The sequence below is a fragment of the Hemicordylus capensis genome, chromosome 3, assembly GCF_027244095.1.
Source record: "Hemicordylus capensis ecotype Gifberg chromosome 3, rHemCap1.1.pri, whole genome shotgun sequence".
In the NCBI taxonomy this organism is placed as follows: domain Eukaryota; kingdom Metazoa; phylum Chordata; class Lepidosauria; order Squamata; family Cordylidae; genus Hemicordylus; species Hemicordylus capensis.
In genome coordinates, this window is record NC_069659.1 from 973,762 (window position 1) to 990,545 (window position 16,784).

The window sequence follows — 16,784 nt, forward strand, 5'->3', positions numbered from 1 at the left end:
CTCTCATCTGGGGACAGCAGAGCCTTGAAAAGGGTCTGCACATCTCCCCATGTGGGCCGATGGGTAGCAAACAGGGTTTCAAACAGACTAATCATCTCTCCTGGCTCCTCACTCAATGACTTAGTTGTTCTTTTCCAATTAATTAAATCACTTGAGGTAAAAGGGACATACTGGTATTGTTTCTGGTCAACCTTTCCTTCCAGTATTCTGGTCACCCTTACGGGAAAAGCTGAGAGTCCCTCTTCCGGATCTTCCTCCGAACTCTCCCCTCTTATCTCTTCTGCCTGCTTCGCCTTCTCTACCTTTTCGGCTTGGCGCGCGGGCAGATCTCTCAGCTCCATTTGAGTAGGCTCAACTGGCTTTTGTTTAACTTCTGGGTAAAGGGGTCTGTAGGGCGGAGGCATCTCCTCCTCCTCACAGGGTTCTGGGTCTACTTCCTTCTTCTTCTGAGGCAATGGGGGAGCCGATGGTGGGACAACGATTCCCCTGGGTACTGCATTTTGTCTTTGCCTATTTCTTTTCTTAGATCGGTTCACTACATATGTCCCTACCGCTTCTCCTCCTGCACACCCTTTACATTTCTTAAGCCAAGACGGTTGTTCCATGACATTTAACATCCACTGATCGATGTATGGATATTGATCTGGATGGCAGTCTGTCACAGTCTTATGGACTTTCATAATTAACTTTAAATCAAATGATCCCTCAGCTGGCCATTCAGGCTCTTGGGCTGGCCAATCCTCAGTACAATGTATTTTTAACCACCCTGGAGTGGGGCGGGGATCTCCATAATCCCTGTCAAAGCCTTTACTAAAGTTTTCTAACATGCATTTCAGCGGGGTGAGTTTCGAACCTCCCCCACCCATTTTCAACCCTTTTTCTTTTCTCACCACTCTCAAACACAGACACAAAAGGGAAAAGGAGGTCGACCAATTGGTAAGGGGTCCAATTAGTCTAGACGTTTGTAGGAAGACACCAACACCAGATTCGCGCCGCCTGTTTCAGTTCACTCCCGTCGCCGGGTTTATGAACCTAATAGGGCGTCCCGCCTTGCCAGCGACAAGGTCCACACTCAGTTTAGGTTTCCCCTAATGGGTCCCCACGCAAGCTCTCTCCACAATCACTCAACATTCATCAACTTTCCACCCTCGACCTCCCAGATACGCCCTTCTCCCAGGGCGAGCCGTTGCCGTTAGCGAGACGGTGTCCGCCGCCTCTCACAGTGGCTCGGGTAGACTGGACGACGTTCTACCCCAAGGGGGACTTCAACCAGAGGGACTTCAGATGGTGAAACCCTCCCCTCTCGGTCCCAGCCGGGACTTCAACCCCTGTGTCCGAAAAGCCCTTACCTGTCCGGACACTCCTGCGTTGTGTTATGTCTCGTTCCGCACCCAGTCAGGAAGTCGAGTCTGGCTGCACGCTCCGCGAGTTTCAAGCCTCTCCTTCCAAACAAAGGAAGTGGCGCCGAGGGGGTCGTTCCTTGCGGGGCAGGAAGACAGACTTCGAGTCCACTTCGGGTAGGCCAACTGACCAGCTTGACCATCCGAGTCGGTCATGGCACCAGAATGTTACCTGAGCAAATGACCATTGACACGGATAGTGAAAGAGACAAAGGTTTATTTCTCAGCGCTGAGGACGACCCCCGGTGCCTCTTGGCAAAAGTCCAGGGAGCGTGCCTCTTACAGACTAACCAGAGTTTATAAAGATTTTTCTCCACCCCTTGGCATCAACATTCAGCCAATCATGGTATAGAAAAGTTTACATACTTTTGGGAAAGTTCCACTCCATATTTGGTAATACGTTCTTTGCATAGCAGTCTTATCTATCCTACAATACACATAGCAGAATATGCATAGCTCATCTATAAGAACACAGTGTCTAACAGCTACTCTAAACAAAGAGATAAGATCCTCTAAGTCGACTAGGTTGAATCAACAAGTATCAAGGATTGGTTCACAGCAAACACAGCAAACAAAGCTGAGTTACTGAGTTACAAATAACAACTTGCAAATACAATTTCCACTTTTCTATTCATGCCACGCATGTCACACCCAGGCTTTTACATAATCGTTTTTACTGCTGCTTCTGTGTGTTTTTATCTGTTGTATTGTTTTTATGCCTGTTTTTATGTGTTTTTATACTTTTAGCGTGATGTTTTAATTGTCTTTTTATTGTCTGTTTTTAACTTTTGTAAACCGCCTTGGTGTTGTCTTTTAACGAAAGGCGGTATATAAATGCAAAAATAAATAAATAAATAAATAAATAAATAAATAAATAAATAAATAAATAAAATCCTGGTGACCATTAGGGGCTCTGTGAGTGGAGGTAGTGAGTAAGGGTCTCCCTGCCTGTTCTACCTGTCCCTACTCTATGACCCCTGATCTGACTCTGCAGCACTTCCTGGGCTGAGTCACAATCCTTTTTCTCTTAGATAACAGAGGGAACCATCTCTCTCCCTCCTTATCTTTCCATTAATATGTAGTCCTTTAGATTAGGGTTAGGACTTTCCTATCTAAGTGTATTTAACCAATAAATATTTAGTGTTTAGTCATACAAGGATCTCCATGCGTTTTCTCTAAATAGCTGCAATATCCAAACCATCCTCTGCTACCTACTCTGTAACTGGAGTGTGTGCTCATTCCTTAGTGCTCTGCTGTTTTACCTATTGTGGGTAAAAACCAACAACCTCTAACAGGGTTAAGGGCCCAGCAGGAGCAACAGGCTTCTAGGCACAAGCAGAGTTTATTTTATTTTTTCATTTTGAAAGTGCAGCTGAGTTAGTTAGGAACTGCAGCATGGATCCTGTGACTACAGCCTACTCAGGAATGGCTCCTTCTTTTCCCAAATTGAATGGCAATAACTATGAAACCTGGGCCCTCAATATGAAAGCGATCTTCATGACAAAAGGAATCTTTGAAGTGCTCATGGAGGGACGGCCAGCCCAAGATGAAGCTGCTCAAACCTCGTGGGACAAGAAAAACTAACACGCGTATGGCCTTTTAATTTTTAGTATAAGCGATGATTTATTGATCTATGTGCGGGATACTGATTTAGCCTCAGAAGCGTGGGATAGACTGAAAAAGCAATGTGGCCAAGTCTCTGCAAACGCAGCTCTTCTCCTGTAGAAAAGGCTATGTGAAAGCAAACTGTAGGAAGGGGGAGACTTTGAAGCCCACATAGCAAATATATTAGAGATTAACGGGCTTTTGAAGAGTAACCAATGTGAATTGAATGAAACTATTCTAATTGGGGCAATCCTACAATCCCTGCCTAAAAGTTTTGAACCCCTAATTGTCACTTTTGAATTGTCTCACTGTGAACTGAAGGTTGATTCAGTCGTGTCCAGCCTGAGAAATTTTAATATAAAGTTGCAGCAGGAGAAATTTGAAAGCGATGGCACTCTGGCACATTCCAGCAGGCAAAGTGATTCCAGCATTAGCAAGCGAAGTAGCCTCAGTGACTCATCAGCATATAATTCCAAGAGCAGGAAACTCAGAGGGCACAGACCTGGTCACCATGGCAATGAAGTAAACACAGGGATGAGTCATGGCGACAAACAAAGAGGGGCGGAGGAGAAGCACGGGCAAGATGGCTTATGTGAAAGGGAGAGCAATGCCAAAAGCTACATTACCTTAAAAGAGCCAACAAAGGGTCACACTTTCATCCTGGACTCAGGTGCATCCCAGAATATAATCTGTGATCGCAATATATTTGTCGAACTCGATAAAAGCCACAGATCTGTTGTGACCTTAGCAGATTCAAGGAAGCTAAGCGTGGCTGGCAAGGGGACAGCAAAGATACTTTGTGGCTCTGCTGCTGAAGCTTATGAGGTTAAGATAACTGATGCACTTTTCGTGCCAGAGATGCAAGTCAACTTGATTTCAATTGGGCATGGACTCAAGAAGGGGTGTAAAGCAATTTTTGAAAATGAAGCATGCTACATCTCTAAAGGTGATGAGTTAATCATGACTGCCCACATGCAGGATGATGGACTTTTTGAAGTAGACTGTGCTACTGCACAAGCAAACGTGGCAAGTAGTTGCCAACACAAAAATTGTGATTTCTCATGGCACAGAAAATTGGGCCACCGAGGCCTAAACTTTGAAACTGACTCCCAAATGAGGGAACTAACCAAGAAATCAGTGCCAGATTCAGAAGGGGCTGGACAACCAGAACCCAAACTGAGGCACTCACAGAGGCATAACAAAGGGGTTCCACCTAACAGACTCTCTCACTCATGGCTAAAGGAGGAGAGATGCAAGAACCCACTACATGGCAAGATATAGAAAGGTTGCCAGCTGATGAAGCTGAGAAGTGGAGAAAATCAGCAACGGAAGAAATTGATTCCTTGCACAAAAATGAGACTTGGAGACTTGTGGAACTACCCGCTGGAAGAAAGACTGTGGGATGCAAATGGGTCTTCAAAGTCAAGCAGGATGCAGAAGGGGATGTACAGCGCTACAAAGCCAGACTAGTAGCCAAAGGATACTCCCAAATCTGTGGTCAGGACTATGATGAGACTTTTGCACCAGTCGTGAAACACACTAGGGATGTGCGATTCGGTTTGGATCCGAACCGGCCCGGCCCGGTGGTTCGAATCCGAACCAAACCAGGGGTGTTTTGGATCCGAACCGAATCCGAACTGGTTTGGATCAGAACCGGTTCAGATTTTCCGAACCGGTTCGGATGTCCCATTGGCCTGTATAGGCCTTTAAATAAAGTTTGAAGTGCGTCCTCCATTTTGTGGCTCCTTCCTGAAACTTTTGCTCTGTCATCCATTTTGTGAGGCTATTTTTCAGGCATTGCATTGGCTGCGCTATTGATCCTTTGATTGGCCAGAATGAGTCCTTTGCTCCGGTAGGCTGCTTGGCTGTTGCACTGTTGAGAGCTGGCACCCTGTTGGCCGTGGGGGGAGTGCAAAGGTGGGGGCTCCCAAAGGAGGGACTTTCAAACCTATATAAACCAAGCCTCTTGTCTAGAAAATTCTCTTTGGCTGCAGTTGTGGGATCTTCATCTGAGACCCTTGCTTGCTCCTTTGCTGCTGGTGTCTCTGAGTCCCTGACTGTGTCCTATAGTGTCTATCTGTCTCTCTCTCTCTGTGTGTGTTGTTGTGCCACCTTCTTTTGTCCATCTGCCCTGTTTCTGTCTGTCTGTCTGTTCTCTTTACTTACTGTACTTTTTTCTTAACTTTCCCCAAATTTCCCTGTTGTTTTTCTTCTGTTGTTTGTCCTCCTTTCCTCACCCCCCCCTCACCCATTCCCCCCTCTCATCCCTCATCCTTTGGGCTTCCCCTCCCCCACTCCCACCCATCTGCATTCTGCATTGCTTTCAAAATTTCAGTTATTGCTGTTTGTGCCTTGCCTTGTTTTTGTTCCACCTTTTGATTTTCATTCCATTGGTTTCATTTATATATTTGCTGCTGTTTTGGTTGGTTGCTTTAATTGTTAACTGATTTGCATTTTGTGCTCTGTTGCTGTTGCCTGCCTGAGTTGGTCCCCCCCCAGAGGATTCTGTTCATATAGCAGATTTTTGTTGTGATTGTCCCATATTATCTATTTTGGTTCTTCTTTGGTGGTGGTTGTGTGCTCCCCCCCCCCAGACTTGCCCAAGTTGCTGCTGCTTGATTCTTTAAATTGGTTTCCTTTGTTCAACTTTTGCATTTGGGTTGCTGATTTGATTTGAGATTTTTCCCTCTGTGTGGCCCTCCTGTTCCTAACTTGCCCCTCCCATCCAGAAACCCACTCCCCACCCCCACTCCCGCCCACCCCCATGCAGATTCTGCCCCAGAATCCCCCATCCTCGCTGCTGCTGCCCGCCTGAGTTCAGCTTTCTTTTGGATTTGGTTGTGAAGTTTGCTTCTTGGTTCCGGTTTTGCTGTGTGTGTTCTGTGTGTGCTGCTCCATCCCTGGTTGTTTCCCCGCATCCGAGAGACTTCTTTCTCCCCAATTTTGAGTCTTTAAATTGGTTTCCTTTGTTCAACTTTTGCATTTGGGTTGCTGATTTGATTTGAGATTTTTCCCTCTGTGTGGCCCTCCTGTTCCTAACTTGCCGCTCCCATCCAGAAACCCACTCCCTACCCCCACTCCCGCCCACCCCCATGCAGATTCTGCCACAGAATCCCCCATCCTCGCTGCTGCTGCCTGCCTGAGTTCAGCTTTCTTTTGGATTTGGTTGTGAAGTTTGCTTCTTGGTTCCGGTTTTGCTGTGTGTGAGTGTGTTCTGTGTGTGCTGCTCCGTCCCTGGTTGTTTCACCTTCCCGCACCCGAGAGACTTCTTTCTCCCCAATTTTGATTCTTTAAATTGGTTTCCTTTGTTCAACTTTTGCATTTGGGTTGCTGATTTGATTTGATATTGTTCCCTCTGTGTGGCCCCCGTTCCTAACTTGCCCCTCCCATCCAGAAACCCACTCCCCGCCACTCCCGCCCGCTCCCACCCAGATTCTGCCCCCTTGCCACACTAACCCCCCCCCGAAACACACCCTCTGGACTTCCCCTCTTCTTGCCCCTGACTCCCTTTACATGCCCCAGAGACCCCTTGCAACACCAACCCCCCCAGAACACACCCTCTGGTCCCTCCTCTTGGGACAGTGCTGCAGCTGCTGTCCCCCCACACCTGAATCCCCCCTCCCCGCTGCTAAGCTCCCCCCCTCCGTGCTGCTCCTCCTCTCTTCTTTCTCTCTCTCTCTTCTCTCTCTCTCTCTCCGCTCTCTTCCACCCCTTCACTTCTTCCTCCCACAGCTGCAGCCAGCCACAGTAGCCTACCACCACCTCCAACCTCACCTGGAGGTCCCAGCCATCGGTTTTTTTGGTTTTTAAAAAAGTTGTTCATTTCATTTGTCTCTACTTGGGGGTGAGTTGAGCGACACAAACAGTGTAGTCTCCTGCCCTTCCATCGTTGACCTACCCCGGCTGCCTGTGCCTCGTGCAGCCGCCCTGTCTGTGTCCCAGCCCAGGTGGCTGGCTGGCAGTGGCGCATCCGTGACCAGCAGTGTGCGGCAGGAGAAGGACCGGAAGAAGAGGGGTTAGTGTGTGCACAATTGTGCACCTTTTGTTGCCCCCTTTCCCTCCCTAGGCAGTTTTAAATAGGAACACCCCTATTTTGAAATGCATGTGGGTGTGGGGAGGAGGGACCCTTGGAGATTATGTACTGTTGTGTAACTTGTGTCTTGCTTGATGAAGAAATTGGTTGCTGCTGTGTGTGGTGCATTGCATGCAGGTGGTTTCTTAACAGGTTCCCCCCAACAACTCACTCCGCCCCACCCCAGATCATTATGTTTGGAAGATATATGATGATGTTCCATGCTGCCAAGTGTTTGCTGCCTGCTTGCTTGCCTTGGGCAGAGTGGGTTGTCTCTGTGAAAGTGCAGTTGGGTTCTGGAAGTGCAATAATTTGGGTTTTGTGAAGAAATTGAAAGTTCCTATAGGCTGCATTCATTGCAAGGTTGATGCTTAGTGCTTACCCAGCAGCATTGCCTGAAAACCATCCCCCAGCACCACACACACACTGTGTTAAGTTCACCAAAGAAGGTTTTCCTGGGGTCATTTCACTTATGTTTTGAAGATGATGTTCCATCCATGCTGCCATCATCAAGTGTTTGCTCCTTGCTTGCCATGGGCAGAGTCAGAGTGGGTGGGTTCTGTGAAAGTGTGACTGGGTTCTGGAAGTGCAATTTGGGTTTTGTGAAATTCAAAGTTACTAAATAGGCTGCATTGCAAGGTTGATGCTCCCCCCACAGCATTACTTGAAAACCACCCCCCAGAACCACACACTGCGTTCAGTTCACTAAAGAAGGGTTTCCTTTGATTTGCAGGTTCCCAAGCTTTGACTGCTTCCTCCACCCCCCGGTAGGTGCTGTGCCCTCCCCCCATCCATTCTCCCCAAAATAATAAAAAGACTAGCCCCCCACCCCACAACTACTCCACCCAACTGCCCGTGCCACCCACCCCAAGGGGTCCACCCTTTCCCCAATTTAGAAAAAACTACCCAGCCCCATCTCCCCAATCGGCTTAATACCCCAATTTCAAAAGGTTACCCTCCCCCTCACTTCAATTGGCTTTCCCCCCATATCAAAAAGTCTTCCCTTCCCCCCAATTGGCTTTTCCCAACCAAACTCCCCCCCCCGCCGGCGCCTCCAAATCAATTGGCTTTTTTTTTGCCCCTTCCCACCCCTGCCAAATTATTTTTTGGCCCCTTTCCGGCCTTCCTCTTAAAGTCTCCGTCCTTACCTAAGCAATGTCTGAGCAACGTCGTGAGGGCCTTGTGCCGGCGAGGCCTCGCAAAAGGTTGACAGGCATAGTTGGGAGAGGCTGGGTGTGGGCTGTGCCTGCGGTGGCTGCGGCGCAGAGAGTAGGGAGAGTACGCGGGGAGCCTGAGGATACTCCAGTCCTCCCCATTGGAGAATTTTTTGCCCCAGCTCCGGGTTTCATCCGCAGTCTTGATTCCCCCCCGCCTGCTGTTGTCAATCACGGCAGGGGCATAGGCACTAGCAGGGCTGTGGCGGGTCCCTCCTCGGCAGCACGAGGTGCTGCTAGGGTACCGCCAGTGGTGGTGGTGGAGGAGACTGTGGATGTGGGAGAGCAGGTAGAGGGCGGTGAGGACCGTGCGGCTGGCAGCGATGCAGCCAGATTCTCCCTCCCTCTAGGGCCCCTTCCCGCTATCCTTTCACCACTCAGTGGGTCCCCCCCTCGTGAAGTCCACCACTCTGGGGAATGGTCTGCCGAGGTGGTGGAGGAGAGGCCTGCCTCTCCTCTGCCAGTGAAGCCGGGCACTTCCTCTCGTGTGGAGGGCAGAAGGGGTGGGTTGGGTGGCTGCAGTGGGCAGGCGGCGGCGGCGGCTGCCCCCCCAGGACTGCGGCCACCCTGCGAGAAAAGGCCTAAGACAGCGCCTAGGGCGCAGGAGGCCAAGGGCAGCGGTGTATGGGTGCATTTTGAGGTCTCTCAAGATGACCCATACCATGCCCGCTGTGTCCACTGCAGGATGCAGGTCAGCCGTGACAAGGTTCTGGGGCACCTGGGTACGACACCCATGTGGAGGCACATGGAGCGTCACCACCCAGGTCTCCGTGGACAGGTTGGCAGCGCTAGTGCGCCTTGTGCATCTGCCACTAGGGCGGACAACGGCAGTGTGCCTGCGCCAGCCAAAAGGCAGGCTACACTGCCAGTCCAGTGGTGGACACAGGTGTCGGGTAGCCAGCGTATTGTTCGTGTGGACCATCATCACCTCACCCGCCTCATAAGGGAGATGATTTCCACCGATGACCAGCCGTTTCAGGTGGTCGAGAACTCCTGCTTCCGCCGGATACTCCAATACCTGGCTCCCGAATACATCATCCCCGTCAAGGACCACGTTCAGCCAGAACATGGTCCCCTCCCTGTACCGCAAGTGCAGGGAGCTCGTGTCGGCCAGGCTGTGTGCGGCTCTGGCGGGCACCAGTGTGCATTTCACGACTGACCTCTGGACCAGTGTCAGTGGGATGCATGCTGTTTTCCTGGCCCTCACTGCCCACTGGTGGGAACTGGAGAGTGAGGGGACCTCCTTGGGTGATGCTTCCGGGTCCGGCGCGGCTCCCGCTGCACTACGGCACAGGTGGGCCGTTCTGCACGTGGAGACGATGGACACGAGGCACACCAGGGAGGAGGTGGTGGCCATACTCGACCGCCAGATAGAGGAGTGGATTGGCGGGTGTCCACACCTCTCCAGGGGATTCATTTTCACCGACAATGGATCCAACGTTACCGCCACTGTCGAGACAGTCATGGGCAGTGTGAACATACGATGTATGGCACACACGCTCCTTCTGACCGTCAGGGACGCCCTCGGCCTTAAGGAGCTGAAGGCGTCCCAGGAGAAGGGCCGCCCCCCCCAGGTGCTGCTGCTGCCACGGTCACGCTTGTCGAGAAGTCTCGCAAGGTGGCCGCCCACTTCCACCGCAGCAAGAAGTCGAGGAGACTGCTTCGCCAGAAGCAGGATGAACTTGGGCTTCCTTGCCACCTCATCCCAATGGATGTAGAGATGCGGTGGAACTCCACCTTCCTCCTGTTCCAGCGCCTGTTGGAGCAGGAGAGAGCCCTTGTCGCCCTGGCGAGGGACAAGTCCTTGGCCGTCTGCGACCTCTCGAACGCAGAGTGGAAGCAGATGTCCGAGGCGGGGTCGGCACTCGAGCCCTTCCAGTTTGCCATGAAGGGCTTGTGTGGCGACACCACTCCCTTGAGCCAGGTGCTGCCCACAGCTATGGGTCTGGATAAGCTGATGGGTGAACTCCAGATTTCTCTGACCATGCCAGAGGGTCGTGCTCTGGCTGGGAGGCTGAAGTCTGGGGTTGACAGTCGGCTCGTTGTTGAGCTGGGAGAGAGGGAGGAGTATGTCCTCGCTTGTCTCTGTAACCCAGCCATCAAGGGCAATGCCGTTAGTGCCGGTGACTTGCCCAGGTGGAGGGACATTCTGGTACAGAAGGTGAGGTAGGAGGAGGCTGCTAGGGCCCGCAGAGACCAGGATGTTGGTAGTGGTGCGGGGGCAGCCACCCAACCCGCACCCAGCAGCAGTGTGGGCGGCCAGCCGGCGTCAGCTACCACTTCCCCTCCCTCTTCCCAGTCCAGCAGCGTGGCATCCCAGGCAGCGCCAACGCAGCAGCCTGTTGCTCCCGCCACGAAATCCGCCCAGTGGTTTCAGCGGGTGTGCTTTGGCACCTTGCCTTGTGTGCGGGAGGCTCGACCTGCCAGGCCCCCCTCCAGTACTGAGCAATGCATTGCGTAGTACTTGGAGGAGCCTGTGGAGGAAGACGGCGCGGACTGTGCACAGTTCTGGGCGACCCGCCGCCAAGTCTGGCCAAACCTGGCAGTGGTTGCTGTGCGCCTCCTCTCCTGCCCCCCAACCAGTGTCCAGAGCGAGCGGGTGTTTTCACGTGCCGGGGACGTGGTGACACTCTCTCGCTCACGCTTGGACGGTGGTCTGGTGGAGCAGTTGGTCTTCCTCAAGTTCAACCTCCCCCTGCTGGGCTACCCCAAGCTGGAGTTTGAGGCGGGCGAATGATTACCGTGGGTTGCCCTATGGTTGGTCACCTGCCTGGCTCAATCTCTGTGCTTATCCCTACCCTCCCCCCTTCCACCTCTAGCTGAACTGACGTGATGGATGCTGAGCCGTGCCAGCCAGTCACAGCGTGTGCAGTGCCCACACAGATGCAGTGGTAGTAGTAGTAGTAGTGCTGCGACTGGCCAAACGTTTACAACACCCACGCCCACCTAAAAAGAAACCCAATGCTGACCAGCAGCAGCACAGGCCCTTATCTCTCCACCTGTCAGCATTTGGGGACCTGGCGTGGGCACAGCACACTCACCCAAAGTAGCACAGCCCTAATAGTTGTAGACTCAATGGCAGCGGTGGCTATACATTCTTCTGCAGTGTAAATATGTAAATATTAGTATGTAAATAGACATGTAAATATTTTTTTCTTTAAAATCCCATGTTAAAATCAACCCTCAAAATTATGTAAAAGAAAAAAAATTGGTAACAAAGGAATAACAAAATGAATGCTGAATGAATTGATTTTCTGGAAAATGTTACCAAAAAATCACATGTTGGGGGGGGGGGTTGGTTTACATGGAAAAAAGAATTTAATATCTTTTTAATGAAACAAATGTATTATCATCTTATGTTCTTGATTGTGGTCACTGTTGATGTTGGCCGATGGCGAAAAAACAAAAACGATCAGAATAGCAATGAACTGGCTGCCAACACAACATATTGATTGATAACTATGCAGGGGAGGGAATTGGGTCTGTGCGTGCGTGTGTGTGTGTGTGTGTGTGTGGTGCAGGCTGTTTCTTTCTGTTGTGTGTCTGTCTGTCTGTGTGAATGGATGCCTAGCACTGTCTGTGTGTGTGGATGCTTTCTGTAGTGTGCTGTCTGTCTGTCTGTGCTGTGTGTCTACATGTTTTTTTCCTTCCTCCCCTGCAAGACTCCCTCCCTCCCATGTCTCCCTCCATCCCTCCCCTCATCCTCCCTCCTCCCTCTTCATCACCCTCCATCCTCCCTTCCATGCCCACCTCACCTACCCCCAACCCCGGTCTGGCAAGATGATGAGAATCTGGTCTCTCCCACCCAAACACACACGTGATCACGTGTGTGCATAATATGTGGCTGACCAACTCTGAGCCGGACCCTTCTCCCCCTTCAATCCCCTCTGCTGCATCCCTCTCCCCCTCCAACTCCCCCTCCCCTTTCCTCCCCCTCCCCTCCCCATCCTTCTAGCAGGCAGCACACACACACACACACACACACACACACACACACACACACACACACACAGACACCACACCTGTGGTGGCAAACACCAGCACACATTGCACTCACACTGGTGCCACCACCTGCCTTGGGCCTCTCTGTGTCCTTGAGCAAATATGTGGTGGACCAGAACCATTTCTTTCAAGTAAGGCAAAAGGCATGCACTCACTGCGCACAACACGAAGAAGAGGTGAAGACAAGAGACAACTTCTAGAACCAGCAGCAGGTGAGTGTTGTGTTGTGTTGCTTGCCAATGCCATTGCCCATGCTCAATGCTCAGTCTGCTGTAACTAAACTAACTATCATCCTCACACGCAGCTCGGCTCTGCTGCACTCACTAGACACTACAGCTGGTGGTAAAAGTCCTGAATTTTAACTTTCAAATCTGTGCTAGGATTGCCTCGCCTCCTCCTGCCTGTAATTGTGCCCTCTCCCCTTGCACTTGCTTCGTGACGGGTTGGCGTGCGTGCGCCGTCTACTTAGCTCTCCTCATGTTGGCTTGGCTTGCTAGGCACTGGCTGGCAGCAGCTGTTGGCTGTGTGCTATGCTCAGGCTGTGGTGCGTGTGACTGGCAATGTTGGTGTAGCAGCAACACTGGTTGTGGTGGTAGTAGTAGTAGTAGTTGTTGCTGGCCTGGCTGCTGGCCTGTGCTGATCCTGCGCGCTTGGTCTGGTTTGGATCGGTCCCTCTGGCCTGCCTGGACGCAGATGTAGGGTGTGTGTGCATCATCCATGGGGAGGAGGAGCAGCAGAGCAGAGCAGGTTGGCTGGCTTCTGTCTGTCAGGCCTCAGTGGCAGGCACTGAGTGAGGCGGTGGTTTCTTTGGGCATCACATCACCCATCATGCAGAGCAGCAGGTCTGCTGCTCTGCTCCACCTCCTGCTTCTTCTCTGTGTGTGTGTGTGTGCTGTGCTGTGCTGCTCCACTGCTGCTGCTGGCAGGCAGCGGCAGCAGTGGCCTTTTTGTAAGATCAGAGAGTTGGTGTTGTCTCTCTGTGTATCATCTTAGTTGCTTGGGTAGGTGGTGGTAGGTAGGTATTAAGGTGGACTAACTGGGTGTTACATGTTAGGGCGCCCAGAGAGAGGGGCAAAAAAGCTGGGGTGGCAATTGATGGGTGCCCCTAGCATTGGTGGATTTTTTGAAAAGAAAAGAAAAATTCCCATTGGAAAGAAAGGGGATTGTGGGCAGCCCCGGACCCGCCTCTGTGGGGCGGCAGCACCCCCAAAGTGGGTCTGGGGCCATGGCAAAAATGGCCTCAGTCCCTCCCGGCAATCCCCCAGATAGATAGGAGTGATGGTTTTTTTAATGAAGATTTCCTAAGGCATTAAATAACTGTCTCTCTCAGAGCTATGCTGGCTTTACCTTTCACCCACTTTCTATTCTTTCCAATTAGATATTATTTAATGCCTTAGGAAATCTTAATTAAAAAAACCACCACTCCTATCTATCCGGGGATTGCCGGGAGGGACTGAGGCCATTTTTGCCATGGTCCCAGACCCACTTTGGGGGTGCTGCCACCCCACAGAGGTGGGTCCGGGGCTGCCCAAAATCCCCATTCTAGTCAATGGGAAATGTTTTTTTCAAAAATTCACCAATAATACTAGGAGCAACCAATTGCCTTGGGATTTTTGGGGTGGAGGACACCCATGGGTGGCTACCACCCACCCCAGCTTTTTGCCCCTAAGTGCTCCACATAGGGAGTTATGGTCTAAACTTGAAATATTTTTTAAAATTTTTAAAAATATCAGAGGAAGGTCCAATCGACTTGAGGTTTGGGTGGTAGGTGGAACACAAGGTCAGCTTTAATGCCAGCTACTTTTAGAGGTCCGAACAGGTCCTAACCAGTTCGGTTCGGATCTGAACTGGTTCGGATCCGAACCACACCGGGGGTGGTTTGGACAAAACCAAAACCAAACTGTCCCCCCGGTTCGGACCCAGTTCGGATCCGAACCGAACCGGGCGAACCGGTTTTATGCACATCCCTATAACACACATCAATTAGAACATTGCTCAGCGTGGCAGCAGCCAAAGGGATGCAAGTTGAACACTTGGATATAAAGACTGCTCTCCTACATGGGGAAATCGAGGAAGACATCTACATGCAACAACCACCAGGCTTTGAGGAACCTGAAAAGAAGGGGCTAGTGTGCAAACTGCAAAATAGCATCTATGGCTTAAATCAGGCAGCCAGAGCATGGCATGAGAAACTGAATCAATTACTACTTAAGGAGGGGTTCACGCAAGGAAAAGCTGACCCCTGCCTATATTCTAGACTCAGAGACAATAGGTGGACTTATATTCTGACTTAGGTTGATGATTTGATTCTTGCACACGAGGAAAGGCAAGACAGTCATGAAATTGTTCAACACCTGAACAAGGAAATAGAGGTGAAGGAACTCGGAAGCATCTCATATTACCTTGGCATCCAAATAGAAAGAGAAGAGACTGGAACGTTCCTTCTCAACCAAAAAGAGAAGATAAAAGATCTTCTAGAATGCCCGGGACTGACAGATGCCAATGAAGTCAGCACGCCAATGGATGCTGATTTCTGGAAGCAAGATGAGGACAGCCAGCCTCTACCAGCCAACAATCAATACAGAAAGGCAATTGGAAAACTTTTGTACATAGCCACAGTGACAAGGCCAGACATTGCCTCAGTAGTAGGAATCCTGAGCAGAAAAGTGAGTGTGCCAACAAACAAGGACTGGATAGCGGTCAAAAGATTAGGAAGGTACCTGAAAGGCACTACGCATTATATATTGGAGATCCCAGCAAACAGTAATCCCAAACTTGTGGGATATGTGGATGCAGACTCGGGTGAGGACAGAATGGACCGCAAGTCCACAAGTGGACACCTGTTCCTGTATGGAGGTGGAGCCATAACTTGGAGTAGCTGCAAGCAGTCACTCGTTGGGCAATCATCCACAGAAGCGGAGTACGTTTCAGCAAGTGAAGCATGCAGGGAAGCAGTATGGATACACCAACTACTATCGGACTTTGGCATCGAGGAACCAAAGCCCACAGTGATGTTTGAGGACAACCAAAGTTGTATCCACATTTCCCAAATGGAGAAGATGAAATCTCGAACTATGCATCTATATATATAATTCTCCTGGGTGTGCCCAGGAAAAATGTGTCCCGGCAGCCCAGCTGATTGGCTGGGCTGCAGGGGGTGCCTGATTGGTCTTGGCGGCACATCCAGGAGAACCAGCAGGCCAGGAGTGTGGGCGGCCATGGTGGCCGCGGAGCCAAGGCGGTGGGCCCGGCCCGGCGAGGCAGCAGCGGGCCCGGGCGGAGCTGAGGTGGCAGCTGGCGGGCCCGGCCCGGCTGTGGAGGCGAGGCAGTGGTTGGCCGGCCACGGAGGCGAGGCAGCGGCTGGTGGGCCCGGCCGCGGAGGCCCGGCCACGGAGGCAAGGCAGCGGGCCAGGCGGCGGCGGCGGGCCCGGCCCGGCCGCAGGGAGGCCAGAGGCGGCGGCGGGTTAGGGTGGCCCAGCTGAGGTACTGCCCCACAGAAGAGATGCTGGCAAATGGATTAACCAAGCCATTATCCAGAGACAGATTCTAGGTGCTTCGTGAGAAGATGGGAGTCGTGACCAGGTGCGACAGGCGATGAGAAGGGGTGTTGGAGATGAACTTCCAGTGCATCGACCTTCTGCACCAACTGTCCTAATGACCACTAGGGGCATTGGGAGTAGAGACAGTGAGTCAGGGTCTCCCTATCTGTCCCTACTCTATGACCCCCGAACGGACTCTGCAGCACTTCCTGTGCTGAGTCACAATCCTTCCTTTCCTCCTAGAGAGCAGATGGAAACATCTCTCTCTCTCTCTCCTTACCTATCCACTATGTAGTCCTTTTGATTAGAGATAGGTCTTTCCTATCTAAGTGTATTTAACCCATAAATATTTAGTGTTTAGTCATACAAGGATCTCCATGTGTTTTCTCTAAATACGTGCAATATCCGAACCATCCTCTGCTACCTACTCTGTCACTGGAGTGTATGCTCATTCCTTAGTGCTCTGCTGTTTTACCTATTGTGGGTAAAAATCAACAACCTCTAACAAGATTATCAGAGCAAGAGCATCAGTCTTGCTGAGCAGAAAGCAAAACAGTCAACCATAGCTACGAGTCTCAGAGCCGTGTTCCTAACTACCCTGTGTGGTGTGAGTGTGTCCTCAGTCTTTCTAAATCTTTCTAAAACCGAAGAGAAATCAGAGAGAGATGGAAAGAGGAGGGTTAAGGTAGGGAAGGCGTTCAGGAACGGGATGGCTGGGAGTCCAGAGTTAGTAGGGGAAGGAGGAAAGGGAAGAGGAGCAGCGACCAGGGGAGTGGAGACCGAGGCTCTAGGAGCAGCATATATTGACCAGGTATTGGTGTGCAACGGCAAGTGTTGGGGACGGTGCTTGGGAGCGGAGTTCAGGCAGGCCTCATGCATCCATGTTGGATATTGCCGGAAGTGGGTAGAAATCCAGCCCCTCCACCCATCCTGCTATGCTGCCTCATTGTGG